Below are 8,888 nucleotides of genomic sequence, written 5' to 3' on the forward strand. Positions count from 1 at the left end.
CAATGATGGAAGTGATCAATTGCTTTAACAATGCCTAATAGCTCTTTCCTAGTGCTCAGTAGTTTCTAGCTGAAGTACTTGGAATTTGATTATAGTAAGTGATTATTACCTTATCAAGAATCGTCTTATGTCTGCAATGTTTTTCTTCTGGTCAGAAAAATAGGCCCCATTAATCTTCAAATCACCCACACTTCATTTTTCTTTCATTTCCATTCACTGTGACTCCTTCTTGGCTTCCTTCTTTCTGGTCCGGAACACTCATATGGTGACCATATTTACAACAAGCTCCAAGTTTGAATTCATGTTCTGACAAATCATGCTTTTTATTTGTGAATTTAATTTTAGAAAGTCTCAAACATTAGAAAAGTTAAATTTTGTAAGTTATACATTTAACCAATCACCTTTTTTTTACTGACGAGTAAATGTACATGAGACTGAATACAAAATTCTGCCAAAAATTACAGTTGGGTTAATACAATTTTTGTCATTTTCATCATCCCTGTTGAAGCTGATTGACAAAGTTTTCCATTTTTAAGCTCATTTGTAGAATTCAACTTGCGAAGTGAGAATTTATTCTTTACCTTTTCAAACATCTCTTGGAGAGTCTGAGTCATTCACTTGGATTATCAATTACTTTAGTAATTCCCAAAAGTTGTTAGCAAGAATGATCTGATGAACTGGAGTCGTACCAGGAAGTGTGAAATCTTGAAGTATTTATTAATATGTTTTTCCATGAAAATGTTCCTGAGGAATTTTGTTTTCTTCTGCTTCTACTCAGCAAACACGTATTCAAGCAATAATTTAAAGGTAAGGATCTCATTTTGAAAGTCTTCATAATAATAGAAAATAAAATATTCTAGAAATTATTCCATGCTTTCTTCAGATCATTTTTTTAACAAGTTTTTGTTGTTTTCTCCAAATAATACAAAATTGTTAAAGGCTTTTCAATATATCTCCTCTAAAGGTAGGTAATTTAATTCCTGTTCCCTTATCAGTCTCACTAAATCCACGTCACGATGAATATTGAACATTACTAGTAATTTTCTTTAAAATATTTTTTATTTTTAGAATTAAACCATTCACTTTTTATCTTTCTCTTCACTTCTGATTAAAATGCAAACATTCACATGGAGAAATATTCTGCCCCTTCATTTTGAAAAAAGTGTCACGGAAAATTGCAATGGCATTGTTTTGATTTAGGGTCTTTGGAAAATGTCTTGACAATGGAACTCTTTCAACTGATAAAAACTAAGCCTCTGGTAGTTGAAACATTATTAGTATTCTTCTGAGAACAGGCATCTCTATCAGAAATCTTATGTTTGAATAGAACCAAATTTGTCTTTGATAAAATCACATGGTTATTTCAGTATCTTCACTTGTATTATAGAAATGTAACAAATTTTGAATAATTTTACAATAAAAACTTCTACATCAATTGAAAAACTCTGATGAATTATTAATACAATTGTTGCAAATGTGTGCCATGCAACTGATCCTTACTGAGATTCTGATATTGGCATTATTGGAAAAGAATCTCAAAGCTGGTGTTAGAAATATTGGATGACATGCTGACAAGCTAATCAACAAGCCTGCTGAGGCTTAGACTGGAGGGAAGATGGTCATTCAATTGGCCACTTCAGTCACCTGGCAGGATGTCACCTTCAAGAACTTTCACACTAATTTCAGTATTTTCATTAAAATATCTTATTATTTGTACACCATGAATTACATCAGCATATTCCAGAAACATTTTTAAATTATTATTATATGCTGGAGAAGTAGCATAGGCTAGTAGTTGAGAGAACAGACTCTGGAATGAAATTGCTGGGGTTCAAATCCCAGGGCAGCCACTTACTAAGCAGGAGATATTGGTCAAGTTACTACTTAACTGTGCTCTGTGCCTCTGTTTCCTTATCAAGGATAATGACAATAATAATTCTGTCTTCAAAGGGTTAGTGTGAGGGTTAAATAAAGTAATATTTGTGCCATGCTTAGAACAGTGCCTAGCACACAGTAAGCACCATATAAACATTTGATAAGTACATTTGTGGTTACACCAGGATATCATGATTCTAAGATGTAATGTTTCACATAGTACTATTATAGTTTTCTTGAGCTTCTGCAGCAAGAATGTTTTTCACATCCTTAATCTTTTGGTTTGTGCAGATGAAAATTTGGATTTGAACAATATGAAAATTAGCCTAGATGTACAACCCAACTATCTGAAATTATAATTGTGTCTTGTGATGTGAAAAGCAAAAGATTGTTTCCTATGTCATAAATTCCATTTCAGCAGAATTACATTTTCAGTAACACTAAAAAGCATGCTGCTCTTTGACTGACTGTGTGAAGCTGTAGTAGCCCCACAGAGGATTTGATCGAGCACTTGAACAGAAAAATGCAAAGAAGCTATAGTTTGCATGAATAAGCACAGAGGAGACACCTTCATAAAGCAACTGGGAGGTACGGGCCTTCGGGGTGTTTGGTAGCCCAGCTTCTCAGGTTTCCCCATGTCCTCATATGGGATGTGCACTTAGGGCAGTGGCTCTGGTCTTTGGTCCGTTCAGGCATAGACCTTTCCAAGTCACAGGAAGAACAACCTCTGAGAGAAGGGATCTAGCATTTTATAACCCAGCAGGTCACCCTTAAACTCCAGCATTGCTCCCACACATTGCAAAGCCATACCCTCTAGATCCAGCATCTGGTACTGGAAACCATTTCTTAACCAAGCTACCAGTGCTATCTTACTCCACTTTACAGATTAATATCAGAGGATGGCAAACTATACCCCACAGGCCAAATCCAGCCAGGTGCCTGTTTCTTGGTTTTTATTTTTTCCAGCCCACAAAAATGGTTTTTACTGTTTTTAAGGGTCGAAAAAAAAATAATCAAAAAATATTATTTTTGTGACAGAATATCAGAAATATTATTTTCTGATATTCACATTTCAGTGTCCATGGGCTGTTTTATTTGATCACAGATGTGGTAGACAGAATTCTAGGATGGCTCCCAATATTCCCAACCCCCTATCCTATACATGCCTTGTGAAATCTCTCCTCCCCTCAAGTGTGGGTGGGACCCGTGGATACGATGAGGTATCATTCCTATGATTATGTTACTTTAGATAGCAAAGGTAAAGGGATTTTGCAGATGTAACTAAGGCCTTTAATCAGTTGATTTCAAGGTAACCAAGGAAAGACCACCCTGGGTGGGCCTGTCCTAATCAGGTGAGCACTTCAAAGATGGCATAGGCCTTTCCTAAGCCTCCGGCTGAGATGAGTTAAATGAGATAGATAGCTTGTCTATCATTAGTAAGCTGCCATGAATTAGACAGCTGCAAGTAAACGAATTCTGCCAACAAACACTTGAACTTGGAAGAGGATCCCAAGCCTCAGATGAGACTGCAGTCCTTACCAACACCTTGATTGTAACCTTGTGAGACCCTGAGCACAGGACCCAGCTAAGCTGAACCCTGACCTATGGAAACTGTAAGATAATGAATGTCTGCCATTTTAAGCCACTAAGTTTGTGGTAATTTATTACACAGCAATAAAAGCAATACAACAGCCATCCTCATTTTTAAAGTATTGTCCATGGCTGCTCTGGGGCTACAGCAGTGGAGTTGAATAGTTACAACAGAGACTGTATCGCCCACAAAACATTAAGTGTCTATAAATAAAATGTGCAAATCCCTGGGTTATATAATTAGGACCCAGCATCACATATCCTAACCACCCTGCAACTAGATAAAAGGGGTGGGGCTGTGGATGCACTCTGCTGGATGAAGGCGGAAGATATAACAGATGTGTGGCTATAAGCAGTTTATCTTTACCAATTTAGGTCCAAAAACTTACATGTGGATTCTGATGCTTCCTCAGGGAGTTATATTCTTTCGAATAGTCTCATGAAACGGCTCCTTTTTTCCTAGTCCCCGTACTCCCCTGGAAACAAACCAGAATTTTATAATTAAGTAATCTTGAACCTCAAACAACTTTAATTACAGACAAAATAACTATGCTTGATTATACAAGAAATGCTCAATATTGTTATCACCTTATATTGCAATCAACTTTGCCCGGCAGCTACAATTCCACGGGCTTTTACATTAACGCTGTTTGGGTGAGTTTTACATCTAGAGGCGCCGAGCACCAACACAGCAGCTCCCACACAACCATGGCCAGACACAGTCACAGCCCACCTGGGCCCAGTTTCCCGAGTCACCGCACTGCTTCTTCTACCTGTGCCCTCTCCTGCGGTCTTATGGTCTGATTGACGCTTCTGTTCAGAAAACATTATGGAATGTTCGCTCTCTGCCAGCTGAGGGTTCCGCAGGAAATAGGACAGAGGGGGCCGCTGCTACGTGCTTACAGTCTAGTGAGGAAGACATGCATTAAGTTAGAAATGAAAAGTGAAAGAAGCTCCTAATTTATCCCTCACTCCCATGCTTCCCCTTTGGTAACCGTAAGTTTGTTTTCAAAATCTGTGAGTTTGTTTCTGTTTTATAAATAAGTTCATTTATGTCGTTTTTAAAATTAGATTCCACATTATGAGTGATAGATGACATTTGTCTTTCTCTGTCTGACTTGCTTCACTTAGTATGATAATCTCTAGGTCCATCCATGTTGCTGCAAATGACATTAGTTCGTTCTCTTTTATGGCTGAGTAATATTCCATTGTATACATGCACCACATCTTCTTTCTCCATTCGTCTTGCTTGGGATGAACATACACACACTACTATATGTAAAATAGGTAACCAACAAGAACCTACATATAGCACAGGGAACTAACTCTACTCAGTATTCTGTAATAACCAATATGGGAAAAGAATCTGAAAAAGAATGAATATATGTATATGTACAACTGAATCACTATGCTGTACATCTGAAACTAACATAACGTTGTGTATCAACTATATTCCTATAAAATATATTTTTAACTGAAAGACGTGACTATAAGTACAGTGCTATAGGAACATACATCCAGGATCCTAACTTAGTGGGCGTCCTGGAAGTCTTCTCTAAAAAGTGCTGTCTAAGCTGTGACTTAAGAATCTACATGAACTATAAGCAAGCCTGTTCCTAATCCAGTGAAAACCTCGGCCTCCTTGGTCATGCATTAGAATCATCTGGGAGAGTGTGTTGAAAATCCCGATGCCTGGCCTGCACAGCAGACCAATTAAAACAGAATCTCAGGGTTGGGACAAGGCAACAGTATATATTTTTGAGCTTCTTAGGTGACTCCAGCGAACACCCAAAGTTGACAACCAGTCTATACCCGTCTTTCCTGAAGTGCTGTTCCCTCCGCCGAGCGAAAGCAAAGCCTTCCTAACTGTTCTTCAATATTCCATCCCTTCCCACTTTCTCAGGAAATCTACTGATGACCTCTTGTCTCTTCTTTATTCAACTTAACCCTCACTATTGGCTCTTTCCAGTTAGCATTTAATCATGTTCAGTCTCACCTTTACTTTTTAAATTCTCCCTCCCACCCCCTTCAGCTACCAACCTCTCTCCTCTTTGCAGCCAAACTTCCTCAAAAACTGGTCCACACTGTTCCTCTAGTCTCACTGAACACAGATTTGGTGTCAGCCTCCAGGACTTGCTAAGAGTATCAATCACCTCCTTGTCACTAAACGCAACGAATCTTTTCAGTCCTCATCTCTCACAATCTATCAGCAGTGTTTTCCATAAACGGGTGTCCCACCCACTCCTCGCTTTCTCAAAACAGTCTCTACTCTTGGAATTTCCTGGGGTTTTAGGCTGGATCTTTTTCTCACCCTACCTTCTTCTGAAGATTCTTTCTCAAGGTGATCTCATCTCCCCCAGTGGCAGCTAGTACCATCCCTATGCTGCTGAATTTTTAAAGTTCTAGACTAGTGTTTATCAAATTATGGTCTCCGCAGAGCCTTTAAAGTTCATATTCCATAGTCTAACTCCAGACCTACCAAAGCAGAACCTCTGAGAGCAGGACCCAGGAATCCGAATTTTTAACAATCTTTTTCAGATGACGCTTATGCACAGTCAAGTCTGAGACAGTTCCAGACCCATGTATTCAACTGCCTATAGGATATTTCTACTTGAACATTTCAGGGGTACCTTAAATGCATCAACTGTGCGATGGACATTCTTTTTTTTTTTTTTTTTGCGGTACGCGGGCCTCTCACTGTTGTGGCCTCTCCCGTTGCGGAGCATAGGTTCCGGACGCGCAGGCTCAGCGGCCATGGCTCACAGGCCCAGCCTTTCTGCGGCATGTGGGATCTTCCCAGACCGGGGCACGAACCCGTGTCCCTCGCATCAGCAGGTGGACTCTCAACCACTGTACCATCAGGGAAGCCCTGAACATTCTTAATGTATGTGAACGTTTAGTTGTCCTCCTTCCTGGGCACATAGAAGACAACACCTTACAGCCCTCTTTGCAGGAAAGTCATGTGACTATCTCTGCACAATGGACTGTGAACATACGTGAATGTTACTTCCGGGCTGAGGCAGTGAATGCCTGCTCTCTCTTCCACTGCGATCTAGAAATCACCTGGAAATCTGGAAGTCATGGGGAGACCACAGAGCGGCTTTCTTTCAGTGTTTGGAGGGGAGTTGCTCTAGCAAGCTGCCAAATGCACAGCAGACATGGTGTGAGCACGAACTAAAACTTTGCTGAGGTGAGCCGCTGAGAATTTTGTGACTAATTTATTATCGGAGAATAACTTAGCTCATCCAGAATGGAAGTCATCTGATCTCTCTTCCTCCTCCCATTTCCAACCTGCTCCTCTTTCTAGTGTTCTCTCTCCACTCAACTGATAAGTCTAGAAACTCAGTGTTAGCAATGAGTAGACGTGCTCATCTATTTTTCATGTTTTCTTAGAGAGGAGGAGTCATGCACTGTACACTCCAGGAGGGAGCAGTGCTGGAGAACTCTTCAACTCAGTTTCTCCACCATCTCTTAGAAGGTGACTGGTAAGAATGAGCTACCTACCTTATTAGTGAGATTCACTGAACCACCATTACTGTCACTTATTTTACATGTCCTGACACTGTACTTTAATCCTAATCTAGTTCTCAGGTCTGGGCTTAGTTGACGTAGGACTGAGAGGGAAGGAAAGAAGAACTGATGGCATCCCTAAATCTGTAATACAGAGACCACAGCTGCCTTGTTTTCCTCTGTATTCTCAGCACATAGAATATGGAAGACAAATACTTGTTGATTCATCGACCAACTTCATTTAATTGCTATTTGCTGAGACAGTAGAATTTCCATGATATTTCAACTATTTGCAAGAAAATAGTACAGGACCATCACATAAAAGCTGGCTCCCAGGCCTCCTTTACCACAAATGCTTCTCCATGCTCAACTCATACTTAATTTTTCAGGCACATGAGAAGTAAAACGTGGCTCACAATATTCCTTCCTGTTCCCCGTCTCCTTTTTATACTTTTTTAGGCTGGTTTTCCATGCTTGGGGTGGTTAAGGGCACAATCCATGCTTGTCTTTGTCTTATGTCAGTCTAAACGTTGTTATTTCCATATTTGTGAAATTTTCTGAATCTTATTACATGGGGAGTTACTCTAGTCTAGAATTCCTCTGCTCTTATCCTTTAAGAATTTAGTGGAGAAAAGGGAACCCTCTTGCACTGTTGGTGGGAATGTAAATTGTTACAGCCACTATGGAGAACAGTATAGAGGTTCCTTAAAAAACTACAAATAGAACTACCATACTACCCAGCAATACCACTACCGGGCCTATACCCTGAGAAAACCATAATTCAAAAAGAGTCATGTACCACAATGTTCATTGCAGCTCTATTTACAATAGCCAGGACATGGAAGCAACCTAAGTGTCCATTGACAGATGAATGGATAAAGAAGATGTGGCACATATATACAATGGAATATTACTCAGCCATAAAAATAAACAAAATTGAGTTATTTGTAGTGAGGTGGATGGACCTGGAGACTGTCATACAGAGTGAAGAAAGTCAGAAAGAGAAAAACAAAGAACCTAGGGGCAGGGAAGGAATAGAGACGCAGACGTAGAGAATGGACTTGAGGACACAGGAAGGGGGAAGGGTAAGCTGGGACGAAGTGAGAGAGTGGCATGGACATATATATACTACCAAATGTAAAACAGATAGCTAGTGGGAAGCAGCCGCATAGCACAGGGAGATCAGCGCGGTGCTTTGTGACCACCTAGAGGGGTGGGATAGGGAGGGTGGGAGGGAAATGCAAGAGGGAGGAGATATGGGGAATATATGTATATGTATAGCTGATTCACTTTGTTATAAAGCAGAAACTAACACACCATTGTAAAGCAATTATACTCCAATAAAGACATTTTTAAAAAAAACGAATTTAAATTAAACTAAAAGCTGGCCTTGTGGCACTTTCTTCCTGGTTTTATATTCCCTTCATTCTGATTTTTTAGGGTCTCATAGAGCAATAACTGCATATTTACTTACTTCAGTTATTTATTAAAAAATATTTCATGATGGTCAGCAAGGTGCCAGGCATTGGGCTAGGTATAGGGGACAAAATGGTGAACAAAAACAAATGCAGTGTCTGCCCTGAAAGAATTTACAGTCTAGATGGGGCAGTAGACAGGTTAATTAATTTATTGCACTATGAAAGCAAAATTACAGAGATAAGAGCTTTGGAAAAAAGAAAAAAGCAACATGATTCTATGACGGCATTTTAATAAACTCATCTGACAGAGACTAGAAGCCACCAGAAAAGGCTTCCTGAGGAAGATATAAAGGAGGGAGGAAGTACAAACAGGGATGCCAGAGGAAGTACGAATGGGGGTTCCGGAGGGAAGGGCTTCATGTCCATGGGCTCAGCAAGTAACCAGACAGTCCAAGGAACAGAACAAAGGTTAGTGGCTGAAGCACAGAGAGGCAG

General features: G+C 39.8%; 1 long non-coding RNA gene across 1 annotated transcript in view; it reads right to left on the reverse strand.

Annotated features, from left to right (window-relative positions):
* The window catches only part of LOC136794370 (uncharacterized), a 40,222-nt gene extending 35,857 nt beyond the window's left edge, over positions 1-4,365 (reverse strand). The window contains exons 1-2 of the long non-coding RNA XR_010841075.1: positions 4,239-4,365; positions 3,855-3,941 (exon numbers count right to left, since the gene is read on the reverse strand). This is a non-coding gene — a long non-coding RNA (uncharacterized lncRNA). The remainder of the gene's footprint in view (positions 1-3,854; positions 3,942-4,238) is intronic.
* Between the last annotated feature and the right edge of the window lie 4,523 nt (positions 4,366-8,888).

Source organism: Kogia breviceps, chromosome 6, assembly GCF_026419965.1.
Source record: "Kogia breviceps isolate mKogBre1 chromosome 6, mKogBre1 haplotype 1, whole genome shotgun sequence".
NCBI classification, from domain to species: Eukaryota; Metazoa; Chordata; class Mammalia; order Artiodactyla; family Physeteridae; genus Kogia; species Kogia breviceps.